The sequence below is a fragment of the Chiloscyllium plagiosum genome, unplaced genomic scaffold (assembly GCF_037043375.1).
Source record: "Chiloscyllium plagiosum isolate Xiang-an unplaced genomic scaffold, Cpla_swu_hap1 HiC_scaffold_14, whole genome shotgun sequence".
Classification (NCBI taxonomy): Eukaryota; Metazoa; Chordata; class Chondrichthyes; order Orectolobiformes; family Hemiscylliidae; genus Chiloscyllium; species Chiloscyllium plagiosum.
In genome coordinates, this window is record NW_028270152.1 from 12,289,668 (window position 1) to 12,304,955 (window position 15,288).

Here is a 15,288-nt window from a genome sequence, read left to right on the forward strand (position 1 = left end):
ACATGTTGACGGTGAACGGAGCACGACGTGGAACTTGTCGAGGACTGGAGGGACCAGTTCCTCGTTGTGCATTTGACGAGCGGGTTGACCAGAGCCAAGCAGTCAACTTCAGAAATGATTGTGCAGAATGAACGACAGTGTAGATATAGACGGTATAAAGAGGCAGCGGCCGAAGCGAACTGTCCGCCGAGAAAACAGGGTGGGAAATTTTGCCGGAAGAAGTTGATGTTGTGAGGAGATTTGGAACAAATACGCTGGGCAAATCCCAAGTGAATGTGGCCGCGAGCAAAGTGCCTGAGCGCGCTGAGCTGGCAGCAGCTGCCGAAATAGCTCAGTTGGGAGAGCGTTAGACTGAAGATCTAAAGGTCCCTGGTTCAATCCCGGGTTTGGGCAAGTGCAGGACTGCTTGCGCGCTCCCTCCTTTGTTTAGCTGTGATGGAGGCGAGTGAGTAAATGTGAAGCTCTGCACCTTTCCTTGCTGGCGCAAGGGTGGTTTGGATTGCTTCTCACCCTCCTTCTGCATGGTGCTCCTGCAGCGATGCTGTGCCTTTTGCTTCCAGTCTCATGGCACATTTCTTCTCATTGGCTCCGTAACGAGCATTCCAAAACAGTCAAATAATCAAATGGACAAACCCTCAATCCTGCACCAATTCAAATTCTCCTACTGTTCATTGACCAACATCTGCGAACGCACAAAACAGTCTTTGAGTCAGCAACGCGTACATGGTGGCCTTTGCACTCTCTCTATCAAACACTCCCTCGCTCATAAGCTTGCTGACGGCCAGCTGTTCCAGCTTGCAAAAACTGGTGATCCCTGATCGCAATGGAAAGGTTGCAGGAGAGATGCTGACATGCGCATGGCCGCCTGACTTTAGGTTGATTTGAGCGTTCCAGAGGTGCGCCTCAGGAAATCGCTTTGGACTGTCCTTGTTTTCGACACAAGCGGTCACTTCAGAAATGATCGTGCAGAATGACGATGGAAAAGTATTCACAAACAGACTCGGTCGGGTAAACAGTCAGTGACTTGCATGCCGCTTTGGAGATGGTTGCAGAGAACTTGGGAATCCTCAAGCCTGCAGAGTAATAACTGAAGGTTTTAACAGTGGACGGACTGAAGCCGGAGCAGAGGCGATTTGTTCAAATTGTTCCGGTGCATCGGGTTGCTTGCAAAGCAGCTTAGACTGATACTGACCATTTGCAGACGGATGGCATCACGTGCAGCATTTCGAGAGGTAGAGGAGAGATGGGGTGAAGCTGGCGAGACATGTTGACGGTGAACGGAGCACGACGTGGAACTTGTCGAGGACTGGAGGGACCAGTTCCTCGTTGTGCATTTGACGAGCGAGTTGACCAGAGCCAAGCAGTCAACTTCTGAAATGATTGTGCAGAATGAACGACAGTGTAGATATAGACGGTATAAAGAGGCAGCGGCCGAAGCGAACTGTCCGCCGAGAAAACAGGGTGGGAAATTTTGCCGGAAGAAGTTGATGTTGTGAGGAGATTTGGAACAAATACGCTGGGCAAATCCCAAGTGAATGTGGCCGCGAGCAAAGTGCCTGAGCGCGCTGAGCTGGCAGCAGCTGCCGAAATAGCTCAGTTGGGAGAGCGCTAGACCGAAGATCTAGAGGTCCCTGGTTCAATCCCGGGTTTCGGCAAGTGCAGGATTGCTTGCGCGCTCCCTCCTTTGTTTAGCTGTGATGGAGGCGAGTGAGTAAATGTGAAGCTCTGCACCTTTCCTTGCTGGCGCAAGGGTGGTTTGGATTGCTTCTCACCCTCCTTCTGCATGGTGCTCCTGCAGCGATGCTGTGCCTTTTGCTTCCAGTCTCATGGCACATTTCTTCTCATTGGCTCCGTAACGAGCATTCCAAAACAGTCAAATAATCAAATGGACAAACCCTCAATCCTGCACCAATTCAAATTCTCCTACTGTTCGTTGACCAACATCTGCAAACGCACAAAACAGTCTTTGAGTCAGCAACGCGTACATGGTGGCCTTTGCACTCTCTCTATCAAACACTCCCTCGCTCATAAGCTTGCTGACGGCCAGCTGTTCCAGCTTGCAAAAACTGGTGATCCCTGATCGCAATGGAAAGGTTGCAGGAGAGATGCTGACATGCGCATGGCCGCCTGACTTTAGGTTGATTTGAGCGTTCCAGAGGTGCGCCTCAGGAAATCGCTTTGGACTGTCCTTGTTTTCGACACAAGCGGTCACTTCAGAAATGATCGTGCAGAATGACGATGGAAAAGTATTCACAAACAGACTCGGTCGGGTAAACAGTCAGTGACTTGCATGCCGCTTTGGAGATGGTTGCAGAGAACTTGGGAATCCTCAAGCCTGCAGAGTAATAACTGAAGGTTTTAACAGTGGACGGACTGAAGCCGGAGCAGAGGCGATTTGTTCAAATTGTTCCGGTGCATCGGGTTGCTTGCAAAGCAGCTTAGACTGATACTGACCATTTGCAGACGGATGGCATCACGTGCAGCATTTCGAGAGGTAGAGGAGAGATGGGGTGAAGCTGGCGAGACATGTTGACGGTGAACGGAGCACGACGTGGAACTTGTCGAGGACTGGAGGGACCAGTTCCTCGTTGTGCATTTGACGAGCGGGTTGACCAGAGCCAAGCAGTCAACTTCAGAAATGATTGTGCAGAATGAACGACAGTGTAGATATAGACGGTATAAAGAGGCAGCGGCCGAAGCGAACTGTCCGCCGAGAAAACAGGGTGGGAAATTTTGCCGGAAGAAGTTGATGTTGTGAGGAGATTTGGAACAAATACGCTGGGCAAATCCCAAGTGAATGTGGCCGCGAGCAAAGTGCCTGAGCGCGCATAGCTGGCAGCAGCTGCCGAAATAGCTCAGTTGGGAGAGCGTTAGACTGAAGATCTAAAGGTCCCTGGTTCAATCCCGGGTTTGGGCAAGTGCAGGACTGCTTGCGCGCTCCCTCCTTTGTTTAGCTGTGATGGAGGCGAGTGAGTAAATGTGAAGCTCTGCACCTTTCCTTGCTGGCGCAAGGGTGGTTTGGATTGCTTCTCACCCTCCTTCTGCATGGTGCTCCTGCAGCGATGCTGTGCCTTTTGCTTCCAGTCTCATGGCACATTTCTTCTCATTGGCTCCGTAACGAGCATTCCAAAACAGTCAAATAATCAAATGGACAAACCCTCAATCCTGCACCAATTCAAATTCTCCTACTGTTCATTGACCAACATCTGCGAACGCACAAAACAGTCTTTGAGTCAGCAACGCGTACATGGTGGCCTTTGCACTCTCTCTATCAAACACTCCCTCGCTCATAAGCTTGCTGACGGCCAGCTGTTCCAGCTTGCAAAAACTGGTGATCCCTGATCGCAATGGAAAGGTTGCAGGAGAGATGCTGACATGCGCATGGCCGCCTGACTTTAGGTTGATTTGAGCGTTCCAGAGGTGCGCCTCAGGAAATCGCTTTGGACTGTCCTTGTTTTCGACACAAGCGGTCACTTCAGAAATGATCGTGCAGAATGACGATGGAAAAGTATTCACAAACAGACTCGGTCGGGTAAACAGTCAGTGACTTGCATGCCGCTTTGGAGATGGTTGCAGAGAACTTGGGAATCCTCAAGCCTGCAGAGTAATAACTGAAGGTTTTAACAGTGGACGGACTGAAGCCGGAGCAGAGGCGATTTGTTCAAATTGTTCCGGTGCATCGGGTTGCTTGCAAAGCAGCTTAGACTGATACTGACCATTTGCAGACGGATGGCATCACGTGCAGCATTTCGAGAGGTAGAGGAGAGATGGGGTGAAGCTGGCGAGACATGTTGACGGTGAACGGAGCACGACGTGGAACTTGTCGAGGACTGGAGGGACCAGTTCCTCGTTGTGCATTTGACGAGCGAGTTGACCAGAGCCAAGCAGTCAACTTCTGAAATGATTGTGCAGAATGAACGACAGTGTAGATATAGACGGTATAAAGAGGCAGCGGCCGAAGCGAACTGTCCGCCGAGAAAACAGGGTGGGAAATTTTGCCGGAAGAAGTTGATGTTGTGAGGAGATTTGGAACAAATACGCTGGGCAAATCCCAAGTGAATGTGGCCGCGAGCAAAGTGCCTGAGCGTGCTGAGCTGGCAGCAGCTGCCGAAATACCTCAGTTGGGAGAGCGTTAGACCGAAGATCTAAAGGTCCCTGGTTCAATCCCGGGTTTCGGCAAGTGCAGGATTGCTTGCGCGCTCCCTCCTTTGTTTAGCTGTGATGGAGGCGAGTGAGTAAATGTGAAGCTCTGCACCTTTCCTTGCTGGCGCAAGGGTGGTTTGGATTGCTTCTCACCCTCCTTCTGCATGGTGCTCCTGCAGCGATGCTGTGCCTTTTGCTTCCAGTCTCATGGCACATTTCTTCTCATTGGCTCCGTAACGAGCATTCCAAAACAGTCAAATAATCAAATGGACAAACCCTCAATCCTGCACCAATTCAAATTCTCCTACTGTTCATTGACCAACATCTGCGAACGCACAAAACAGTCTTTGAGTCAGCAACGCGTACATGGTGGCCTTTGCACTCTCTCTATCAAACACTCCCTCGCTCATAAGCTTGCTGACGGCCAGCTGTTCCAGCTTGCAAAAACTGGTGATCCCTGATCGCAATGGAAAGGTTGCAGGAGAGATGCTGACATGCGCATGGCCGCCTGACTTTAGGTTGATTTGAGCGTTCCAGAGGTGCGCCTCAGGAAATCGCTTTGGACTGTCCTTGTTTTCGACACAAGCGGTCACTTCAGAAATGATCGTGCAGAATGACGATGGAAATGTATTCACAAACAGACTCGGTCGGGTAAACAGTCAGTGACTTGCATGCCGCTTTGGAGATGGTTGCAGAGAACTTGGGAATCCTCAAGCCTGCAGAGTAATAACTGAAGGTTTTAACAGTGGACGGACTGAAGCCGGAGCAGAGGCGATTTGTTCAAATTGTTCCGGTGCATCGGGTTGCTTGCAAAGCAGCTTAGACTGATACTGACCATTTGCAGACGGATGGCATCACGTGCAGCATTTCGAGAGGTAGAGGAGAGATGGGGTGAAGCTGGCGAGACATGTTGACGGTGAACGGAGCACGACGTGGAACTTGTCGAGGACTGGAGGGACCAGTTCCTCGTTGTGCATTTGACGAGCGAGTTGACCAGAGCCATGCAGTCAACTTCAGAAATGATTGTGCAGAATGAACGACAGTGTAGATATAGACGGTATAAAGAGGCAGCGGCCGAAGCGAACTGTCCGCCGAGAAAACAGGGTGGGAAATTTTGCCGGAAGAAGTTGATGTTGTGAGGAGATTTGGAACAAATACGCTGGGCAAATCCCAAGTGAATGTGGCCGCGAGCAAAGTGCCTGAGCGCGCTGAGCTGGCAGCAGCTGCCGAAATAGCTCAGTTGGGAGAGCGTTAGACTGAAGATCTCAAGGACCCTGGTTCAATCCCGGGTTTCGGCAAGTGCAGGACTGCTTGCGCGCTCCCTCCTTTGTTTAGCTGTGATGGAGGCGAGTGAGTAAATGTGAAGCTCTGCACCTTTCCTTGCTGGCGCAAGGGTGGTTTGGATTGCTTCTCACCCTCCTTCTGCATGGTGCTCCTGCAGCGATGCTGTGCCTTTTGCTTCCAGTCTCATGGCACATTTCTTCTCATTGGCTCCGTAACGAGCATTCCAAAACAGTCAAATAATCAAATGGACAAACCCTCAATCCTGCACCAATTCAAATTCTCCTACTGTTCATTGACCGACATCTGCGAACGCACAAAACAGTCTTTGAGTCAGCAACGCGTACATGGTGGCCTTTGCACTCTCTCTATCAAACACACCCTCGCTCATAAGCTTGCTGACGGCCAGCTGTTCCAGCTTGCAAAAACTGGTGATCCCTGATCGCAATGGAAAGGTTGCAGGAGAGATGCTGACATGCGCATGGCCGCCTGACTTTAGGTTGATTTGAGCGTTCCAGAGGTGCGCCTCAGGAAATCGCTTTGGACTGTCCTTGTTTTCGACACAAGCGGTCACTTCAGAAATGATCGTGCAGAATGACGATGGAAAAGTATTCACAAACAGACTCGGTCGGGTAAACAGTCAGTGACTTGCATGCCGCTTTGGAGATGGTTGCAGAGAACTTGGGAATCCTCAAGCCTGCAGAGTAATAACTGAAGGTTTTAACAGTGGACGGACTGAAGCCGGAGCAGAGGCGATTTGTTCAAATTGTTCCGGTGCATCGGGTTGCTTGCAAAGCAGCTTAGACTGATACTGACCATTTGCAGACGGATGGCATCACGTGCAGCATTTCGAGAGGTAGAGGAGAGATGGGGTGAAGCTGGCGAGACATGTTGACGGTGAACGGAGCACGACGTGGAACTTGTCGAGGACTGGAGGGACCAGTTTCTCGTTGTGCATTTGACGAGCGAGTTGACCAGAGCCAAGCAGTCAACTTCAGAAATGATTGTGCAGAATGAACGACAGTGTAGATATAGACGGTATAAAGAGGCAGCGGCCGAAGCGAACTGTCCGCCGAGAAAACAGGGTGGGAAATTTTGCCGGAAGAAGTTGATGTTGTGAGGAGATTTGGAACAAATACGCTTGGCAAATCCCAAGTGAATGTGGCCGCGAGCAAAGTGCCTGAGCGCGCTGAGCTGGCAGCAGCTGCCGAAATAGCTCAGTTGGGAGAGCGTTAGACTGAAGATCTAAAGGTCCCTGGTTCAATCCCGGGTTTGGGCAAGTGCAGGACTGCTTGCGCGCTCCCTCCTTTGTTTAGCTGTGATGGAGGCGAGTGAGTAAATGTGAAGCTCTGCACCTTTCCTTGCTGGCGCAAGGGTGGTTTGGATTGCTTCTCACCCTCCTTCTGCATGGTGCTCCTGCAGCGATGCTGTGCCTTTTGCTTCCAGTCTCATGGCACATTTCTTCTCATTGGCTCCGTAACGAGCATTCCAAAACAGTCAAATAATCAAATGGACAAACCCTCAATCCTGCACCAATTCAAATTCTCCTACTGTTCATTGACCAACATCTGCGAACGCACAAAACAGTCTTTGAGTCAGCAACGCGTACATGGTGGCCTTTGCACTCTCTCTATCAAACACTCCCTCGCTCATAAGCTTGCTGACGGCCAGCTGTTCCAGCTTGCAAAAACTGGTGATCCCTGATCGCAATGGAAAGGTTGCAGGAGAGATGCTGACATGCGCATGGCCGCCTGACTTTAGGTTGATTTGAGCGTTCCAGAGGTGCGCCTCAGGAAATCGCTTTGGACTGTCCTTGTTTTCGACACAAGCGGTCACTTCAGAAATGATCGTGCAGAATGACGATGGAAAAGTATTCACAAACAGACTCGGTCGGGTAAACAGTCAGTGACTTGCATGCCGCTTTGGAGATGGTTGCAGAGAACTTGGGAATCCTCAAGCCTGCAGAGTAATAACTGAAGGTTTTAACAGTGGACGGACTGAAGCCGGAGCAGAGGCGATTTGTTCAAATTGTTCCGGTGCATCGGGTTGCTTGCAAAGCAGCTTAGACTGATACTGACCATTTGCAGACGGATGGCATCACGTGCAGCATTTCGAGAGGTAGAGGAGAGATGGGGTGAAGCTGGCGAGACATGTTGACGGTGAACGGAGCACGACGTGGAACTTGTCGAGGACTGGAGGGACCAGTTCCTCGTTGTTCATTTGACGAGCGAGATGTCCAGAGCCATGCAGTCAACTTCAGAAATGATTGTGCAGAATGAACGACAGTGTAGATATAGACGGTATAAAGAGGCAGCGGCCGAAGCGAACTGTCCGCCGAGAAAACAGGGTGGGAAATTTTGCCGGAAGAAGTTGATGTTGTGAGGAGATTTGGAACAAATACGCTGGGCAAATCCCAAGTGAATGTGGCCGCGAGCAAAGTGCCTGAGCGCGCTGAGCTGGCAGCAGCTGCCGAAATAGCTCAGTTGGGAGAGCGTTAGACTGAAGATCTAAAGGTCCCTGGTTCAATCCCGGGTTTCGCCAAGTGCAGGATTGCTTGCGCGCTCCCTCCTTTGTTTAGCTGTGATGGAGGCGAGTGAGTAAATGTGAAGCTCTGCACCTTTCCTTGCTGGCGCAAGGGTGGTTTGGATTGCTTCTCACCCTCCTTCTGCATGGTGCTCCTGCAGCGATGCTGTGCCTTTTGCTTCCAGTCTCATGGCACATTTCTTCTCATTGGCTCCGTAACGAGCATTCCAAAACAGTCAAATAATCAAATGGACAAACCCTCAATCCTGCACCAATTCAAATTCTCCTACTGTTCATTGACCGACATCTGCGAACGCACAAAACAGTCTTTGAGTCAGCAACGCGTACATGGTGGCCTTTGCACTCTCTCTATCAAACACACCCTCGCTCATAAGCTTGCTGACGGCCAGCTGTTCCAGCTTGCAAAAACTGGTGATCCCTGATCGCAATGGAAAGGTTGCAGGAGAGATGCTGACATGCGCATGGCCGCCTGACTTTAGGTTGATTTGAGCGTTCCAGAGGTGCGCCTCAGGAAATCGCTTTGGACTGTCCTTGTTTTCGACACAAGCGGTCACTTCAGAAATGATCGTGCAGAATGACGATGGAAAAGTATTCACAAACAGACTCGGTCGGGTAAACAGTCAGTGACTTGCATGCCGCTTTGGAGATGGTTGCAGAGAACTTGGGAATCCTCAAGCCTGCAGAGTAATAACTGAAGGTTTTAACAGTGGACGGACTGAAGCCGGAGCAGAGGCGATTTGTTCAAATTGTTCCGGTGCATCGGGTTGCTTGCAAAGCAGCTTAGACTGATACTGACCATTTGCAGACGGATGGCATCACGTGCAGCATTTCGAGAGGTAGAGGAGAGATGGGGTGAAGCTGGCGAGACATGTTGACGGTGAACGGAGCACGACGTGGAACTTGTCGAGGACTGGAGGGACCAGTTTCTCGTTGTGCATTTGACGAGCGAGTTGACCAGAGCCAAGCAGTCAACTTCAGAAATGATTGTGCAGAATGAACGACAGTGTAGATATAGACGGTATAAAGAGGCAGCGGCCGAAGCGAACTGTCCGCCGAGAAAACAGGGTGGGAAATTTTGCCGGAAGAAGTTGATGTTGTGAGGAGATTTGGAACAAATACGCTTGGCAAATCCCAAGTGAATGTGGCCGCGATCAAAGTGCCTGAGCGCGCTGAGCTGGCAGCAGCTGCCGAAATAGCTCAGTTGGGAGAGCGTTAGACTGAAGATCTAAAGGTCCCTGGTTCAATCCCGGGTTTGGGCAAGTGCAGGACTGCTTGCGCGCTCCCTCCTTTGTTTAGCTGTGATGGAGGCGAGTGAGTAAATGTGAAGCTCTGCACCTTTCCTTGCTGGCGCAAGGGTGGTTTGGATTGCTTCTCACCCTCCTTCTGCATGGTGCTCCTGCAGCGATGCTGTGCCTTTTGCTTCCAGTCTCATGGCACATTTCTTCTCATTGGCTCCGTAACGAGCATTCCAAAACAGTCAAATAATCAAATGGACAAACCCTCAATCCTGCACCAATTCAAATTCTCCTACTGTTCATTGACCAACATCTGCGAACGCACAAAACAGTCTTTGAGTCAGCAACGCGTACATGGTGGCCTTTGCACTCTCTCTATCAAACACTCCCTCGCTCATAAGCTTGCTGACGGCCAGCTGTTCCAGCTTGCAAAAACTGGTGATCCCTGATCGCAATGGAAAGGTTGCAGGAGAGATGCTGACATGCGCATGGCCGCCTGACTTTAGGTTGATTTGAGCGTTCCAGAGGTGCGCCTCAGGAAATCGCTTTGGACTGTCCTTGTTTTCGACACAAGCGGTCACTTCAGAAATGATCGTGCAGAATGACGATGGAAAAGTATTCACAAACAGACTCGGTCGGGTAAACAGTCAGTGACTTGCATGCCGCTTTGGAGATGGTTGCAGAGAACTTGGGAATCCTCAAGCCTGCAGAGTAATAACTGAAGGTTTTAACAGTGGACGGACTGAAGCCGGAGCAGAGGCGATTTGTTCAAATTGTTCCGGTGCATCGGGTTGCTTGCAAAGCAGCTTAGACTGATACTGACCATTTGCAGACGGATGGCATCACGTGCAGCATTTCGAGAGGTAGAGGAGAGATGGGGTGAAGCTGGCGAGACATGTTGACGGTGAACGGAGCACGACGTGGAACTTGTCGAGGACTGGAGGGACCAGTTCCTCGTTGTTCATTTGACGAGCGAGATGTCCAGAGCCATGCAGTCAACTTCAGAAATGATTGTGCAGAATGAACGACAGTGTAGATATAGACGGTATAAAGAGGCAGCGGCCGAAGCGAACTGTCCGCCGAGAAAACAGGGTGGGAAATTTTGCCGGAAGAAGTTGATGTTGTGAGGAGATTTGGAACAAATACGCTGGGCAAATCCCAAGTGAATGTGGCCGCGAGCAAAGTGCCTGAGCGCGCTGAGCTGGCAGCAGCTGCCGAAATAGCTCAGTTGGGAGAGCGTTAGACTGAAGATCTAAAGGTCCCTGGTTCAATCCCGGGTTTCGCCAAGTGCAGGATTGCTTGCGCGCTCCCTCCTTTGTTTAGCTGTGATGGAGGCGAGTGAGTAAATGTGAAGCTCTGCACCTTTCCTTGCTGGCGCAAGGGTGGTTTGGATTGCTTCTCACCCTCCTTCTGCATGGTGCTCCTGCAGCGATGCTGTGCCTTTTGCTTCCAGTCTCATGGCACATTTCTTCTCATTGGCTCCGTAACGAGCATTCCAAAACAGTCAAATAATCAAATGGACAAACCCTCAATCCTGCACCAATTCAAATTCTCCTACTGTTCATTGACCGACATCTGCGAACGCACAAAACAGTCTTTGAGTCAGCAACGCGTACATGGTGGCCTTTGCACTCTCTCTATCAAACACACCCTCGCTCATAAGCTTGCTGACGGCCAGCTGTTCCAGCTTGCAAAAACTGGTGATCCCTGATCGCAATGGAAAGGTTGCAGGAGAGATGCTGACATGCGCATGGCCGCCTGACTTTAGGTTGATTTGAGCGTTCCAGAGGTGCGCCTCAGGAAATCGCTTTGGACTGTCCTTGTTTTCGACACAAGCGGTCACTTCAGAAATGATCGTGCAGAATGACGATGGAAAAGTATTCACAAACAGACTCGGTCGGGTAAACAGTCAGTGACTTGCATGCCGCTTTGGAGATGGTTGCAGAGAACTTGGGAATCCTCAAGCCTGCAGAGTAATAACTGAAGGTTTTAACAGTGGACGGACTGAAGCCGGAGCAGAGGCGATTTGTTCAAATTGTTCCGGTGCATCGGGTTGCTTGCAAAGCAGCTTAGACTGATACTGACCATTTGCAGACGGATGGCATCACGTGCAGCATTTCGAGAGGTAGAGGAGAGATGGGGTGAAGCTGGCGAGACATGTTGACGGTGAACGGAGCACGACGTGGAACTTGTCGAGGACTGGAGGGACCAGTTTCTCGTTGTGCATTTGACGAGCGAGTTGACCAGAGCCAAGCAGTCAACTTCAGAAATGATTGTGCAGAATGAACGACAGTGTAGATATAGACGGTATAAAGAGGCAGCGGCCGAAGCGAACTGTCCGCCGAGAAAACAGGGTGGGAAATTTTGCCGGAAGAAGTTGATGTTGTGAGGAGATTTGGAACAAATACGCTTGGCAAATCCCAAGTGAATGTGGCCGCGAGCAAAGTGCCTGAGCGCGCTGAGCTGGCAGCAGCTGCCGAAATAGCTCAGTTGGGAGAGCGTTAGACTGAAGATCTAAAGGTCCCTGGTTCAATCCCGGGTTTGGGCAAGTGCAGGACTGCTTGCGCGCTCCCTCCTTTGTTTAGCTGTGATGGAGGCGAGTGAGTAAATGTGAAGCTCTGCACCTTTCCTTGCTGGCGCAAGGGTGGTTTGGATTGCTTCTCACCCTCCTTCTGCATGGTGCTACTGCAGCGATGCTGTGCCTTTTGCTTCCAGTCTCATGGCACATTTCTTCTCATTGGCTCCGTAACGAGCATTCCAAAACAGTCAAATAATCAAATGGACAAACCCTCAATCCTGCACCAATTCAAATTCTCCTACTGTTCGTTGACCAACATCTGCAAACGCACAAAACAGTCTTTGAGTCAGCAACGCGTACATGGTGGCCTTTGCACTCTCTCTATCAAACACTCCCTCGCTCATAAGCTTGCTGACGGCCAGCTGTTCCAGCTTGCAAAAACTGGTGATCCCTGATCGCAATGGAAAGGTTGCAGGAGAGATGCTGACATGCGCATGGCCGCCTGACTTTAGGTTGATTTGAGCGTTCCAGAGGTGCGCCTCAGGAAATCGCTTTGGACTGTCCTTGTTTTCGACACAAGCGGTCACTTCAGAAATGATCGTGCAGAATGACGATGGAAAAGTATTCACAAACAGACTCGGTCGGGTAAACAGTCAGTGACTTGCATGCCGCTTTGGAGATGGTTGCAGAGAACTTGGGAATCCTCAAGCCTGCAGAGTAATAACTGAAGGTTTTAACAGTGGACGGACTGAAGCCAGAGCAGAGGCGATTTGTTCAAATTGTTCCGGTGCATCGGGTTGCTTGCAAAGCAGCTTAGACTGATACTGACCATTTGCAGACGGATGGCATCACGTGCAGCATTTCGAGAGGTAGAGGAGAGATGGGGTGAAGCTGGCGAGACATGTTGACGGTGAACGGAGCACGACGTGGAACTTGTCGAGGACTGGAGGGACCAGTTCCTCGTTGTGCATTTGACGAGCGGGTTGACCAGAGCCAAGCAGTCAACTTCAGAAATGATTGTGCAGAATGAACGACAGTGTAGATATAGACGGTATAAAGAGGCAGCGGCCGAAGCGAACTGTCCGCCGAGAAAACAGGGTGGGAAATTTTGCCGGAAGAAGTTGATGTTGTGAGGAGATTTGGAACAAATACGCTTGGCAAATCCCAAGTGAATGTGGCCGCGAGCAAAGTGCCTGAGCGCGCTGAGCTGGCAGCAGCTGCCGAAATAGCTCAGTTGGGAGAGCGTTAGACTGAAGATCTAAAGGTCCCTGGTTCAATCCCGGGTTTGGGCAAGTGCAGGACTGCTTGCGCGCTCCCTCCTTTGTTTAGCTGTGATGGAGGCGAGTGAGTAAATGTGAAGCTCTGCACCTTTCCTTGCTGGCGCAAGGGTGGTTTGGATTGCTTCTCACCCTCCTTCTGCATGGTGCTCCTGCAGCGATGCTGTGCCTTTTGCTTCCAGTCTCATGGCACATTTCTTCTCATTGGCTCCGTAACGAGCATTCCAAAACAGTCAAATAATCAAATGGACAAACCCTCAATCCTGCACCAATTCAAATTCTCCTACTGTTCATTGACCGACATCTGCGAACGCACAAAACAGTCTTTGAGTCAGCAACGCGTACATGGTGGCCTTTGCACTCTCTCTATCAAACACACCCTCGCTCATAAGCTTGCTGACGGCCAGCTGTTCCAGCTTGCAAAAACTGGTGATCCCTGATCGCAATGGAAAGGTTGCAGGAGAGATGCTGACATGCGCATGGCCGCCTGACTTTAGGTTGATTTGAGCGTTCCAGAGGTGCGCCTCAGGAAATCGCTTTGGACTGTCCTTGTTTTCGACACAAGCGGTCACTTCAGAAATGATCGTGCAGAATGACGATGGAAAAGTATTCACAAACAGACTCGGTCGGGTAAACAGTCAGTGACTTGCATGCCGCTTTGGAGATGGTTGCAGAGAACTTGGGAATCCTCAAGCCTGCAGAGTAATAACTGAAGGTTTTAACAGTGGACGGACTGAAGCCGGAGCAGAGGCGATTTGTTCAAATTGTTCCGGTGCATCGGGTTGCTTGCAAAGCAGCTTAGACTGATACTGACCATTTGCAGACGGATGGCATCACGTGCAGCATTTCGAGAGGTAGAGGAGAGATGGGGTGAAGCTGGCGAGACATGTTGACGGTGAACGGAGCACGACGTGGAACTTGTCGAGGACTGGAGGGACCAGTTTCTCGTTGTGCATTTGACGAGCGAGTTGACCAGAGCCAAGCAGTCAACTTCAGAAATGATTGTGCAGAATGAACGACAGTGTAGATATAGACGGTATAAAGAGGCAGCGGCCGAAGCGAACTGTCCGCCGAGAAAACAGGGTGGGAAATTTTGCCGGAAGAAGTTGATGTTGTGAGGAGATTTGGAACAAATACGCTTGGCAAATCCCAAGTGAATGTGGCCGCGAGCAAAGTGCCTGAGCGCGCTGAGCTGGCAGCAGCTGCCGAAATAGCTCAGTTGGGAGAGCGTTAGACTGAAGATCTAAAGGTCCCTGGTTCAATCCCGGGTTTGGGCAAGTGCAGGACTGCTTGCGCGCTCCCTCCTTTGTTTAGCTGTGATGGAGGCGAGTGAGTAAATGTGAAGCTCTGCACCTTTCCTTGCTGGCGCAAGGGTGGTTTGGATTGCTTCTCACCCTCCTTCTGCATGGTGCTACTGCAGCGATGCTGTGCCTTTTGCTTCCAGTCTCATGGCACATTTCTTCTCATTGGCTCCGTAACGAGCATTCCAAAACAGTCAAATAATCAAATGGACAAACCCTCAATCCTGCACCAATTCAAATTCTCCTACTGTTCGTTGACCAACATCTGCAAACGCACAAAACAGTCTTTGAGTCAGCAACGCGTACATGGTGGCCTTTGCACTCTCTCTATCAAACACTCCCTCGCTCATAAGCTTGCTGACGGCCAGCTGTTCCAGCTTGCAAAAACTGGTGATCCCTGATCGCAATGGAAAGGTTGCAGGAGAGATGCTGACATGCGCATGGCCGCCTGACTTTAGGTTGATTTGAGCGTTCCAGAGGTGCGCCTCAGGAAATCGCTTTGGACTGTCCTTGTTTTCGACACAAGCGGTCACTTCAGAAATGATCGTGCAGAATGACGATGGAAAAGTATTCACAAACAGACTCGGTCGGGTAAACAGTCAGTGACTTGCATGCCGCTTTGGAGATGGTTGCAGAGAACTTGGGAATCCTCAAGCCTGCAGAGTAATAACTGAAGGTTTTAACAGTGGACGGACTGAAGCCGGAGCAGAGGCGATTTGTTCAAATTGTTCCGGTGCATCGGGTTGCTTGCAAAGCAGCTTAGACTGATACTGACCATTTGCAGACGGATGGCATCACGTGCAGCATTTCGAGAGGTAGAGGAGAGATGGGGTGAAGCTGGCGAGACATGTTGACGGTGAACGGAGCACGACGTGGAACTTGTCGAGGACTGGAGGGACCAGTTCCTCGTTGTTCATTTGACGAGCGAGATGTCCAGAGCCATGCAGTCAACTTCAGAAATGATTGTGCAGAATGAACGACAGTGTAGA

General features: G+C 50.6%; 2 non-coding genes across 2 annotated transcripts; both read left to right on the plus strand.

Annotated features, from left to right (window-relative positions):
- Positions 1 to 1,582: 1,582 nt before the first annotated feature.
- Positions 1,583 to 1,655, plus strand: trnaf-gaa (transfer RNA phenylalanine (anticodon GAA)). The gene has a single exon. It is a non-coding gene; the product is annotated as a tRNA-Phe (tRNA).
- Positions 1,656 to 5,368: 3,713 nt separating this feature from the next.
- Positions 5,369 to 5,441, plus strand: trnaf-gaa (transfer RNA phenylalanine (anticodon GAA)). Its single transcript has one exon. It is a non-coding gene; the product is annotated as a tRNA-Phe (tRNA).
- Positions 5,442 to 15,288: the final 9,847 nt, after the last annotated feature.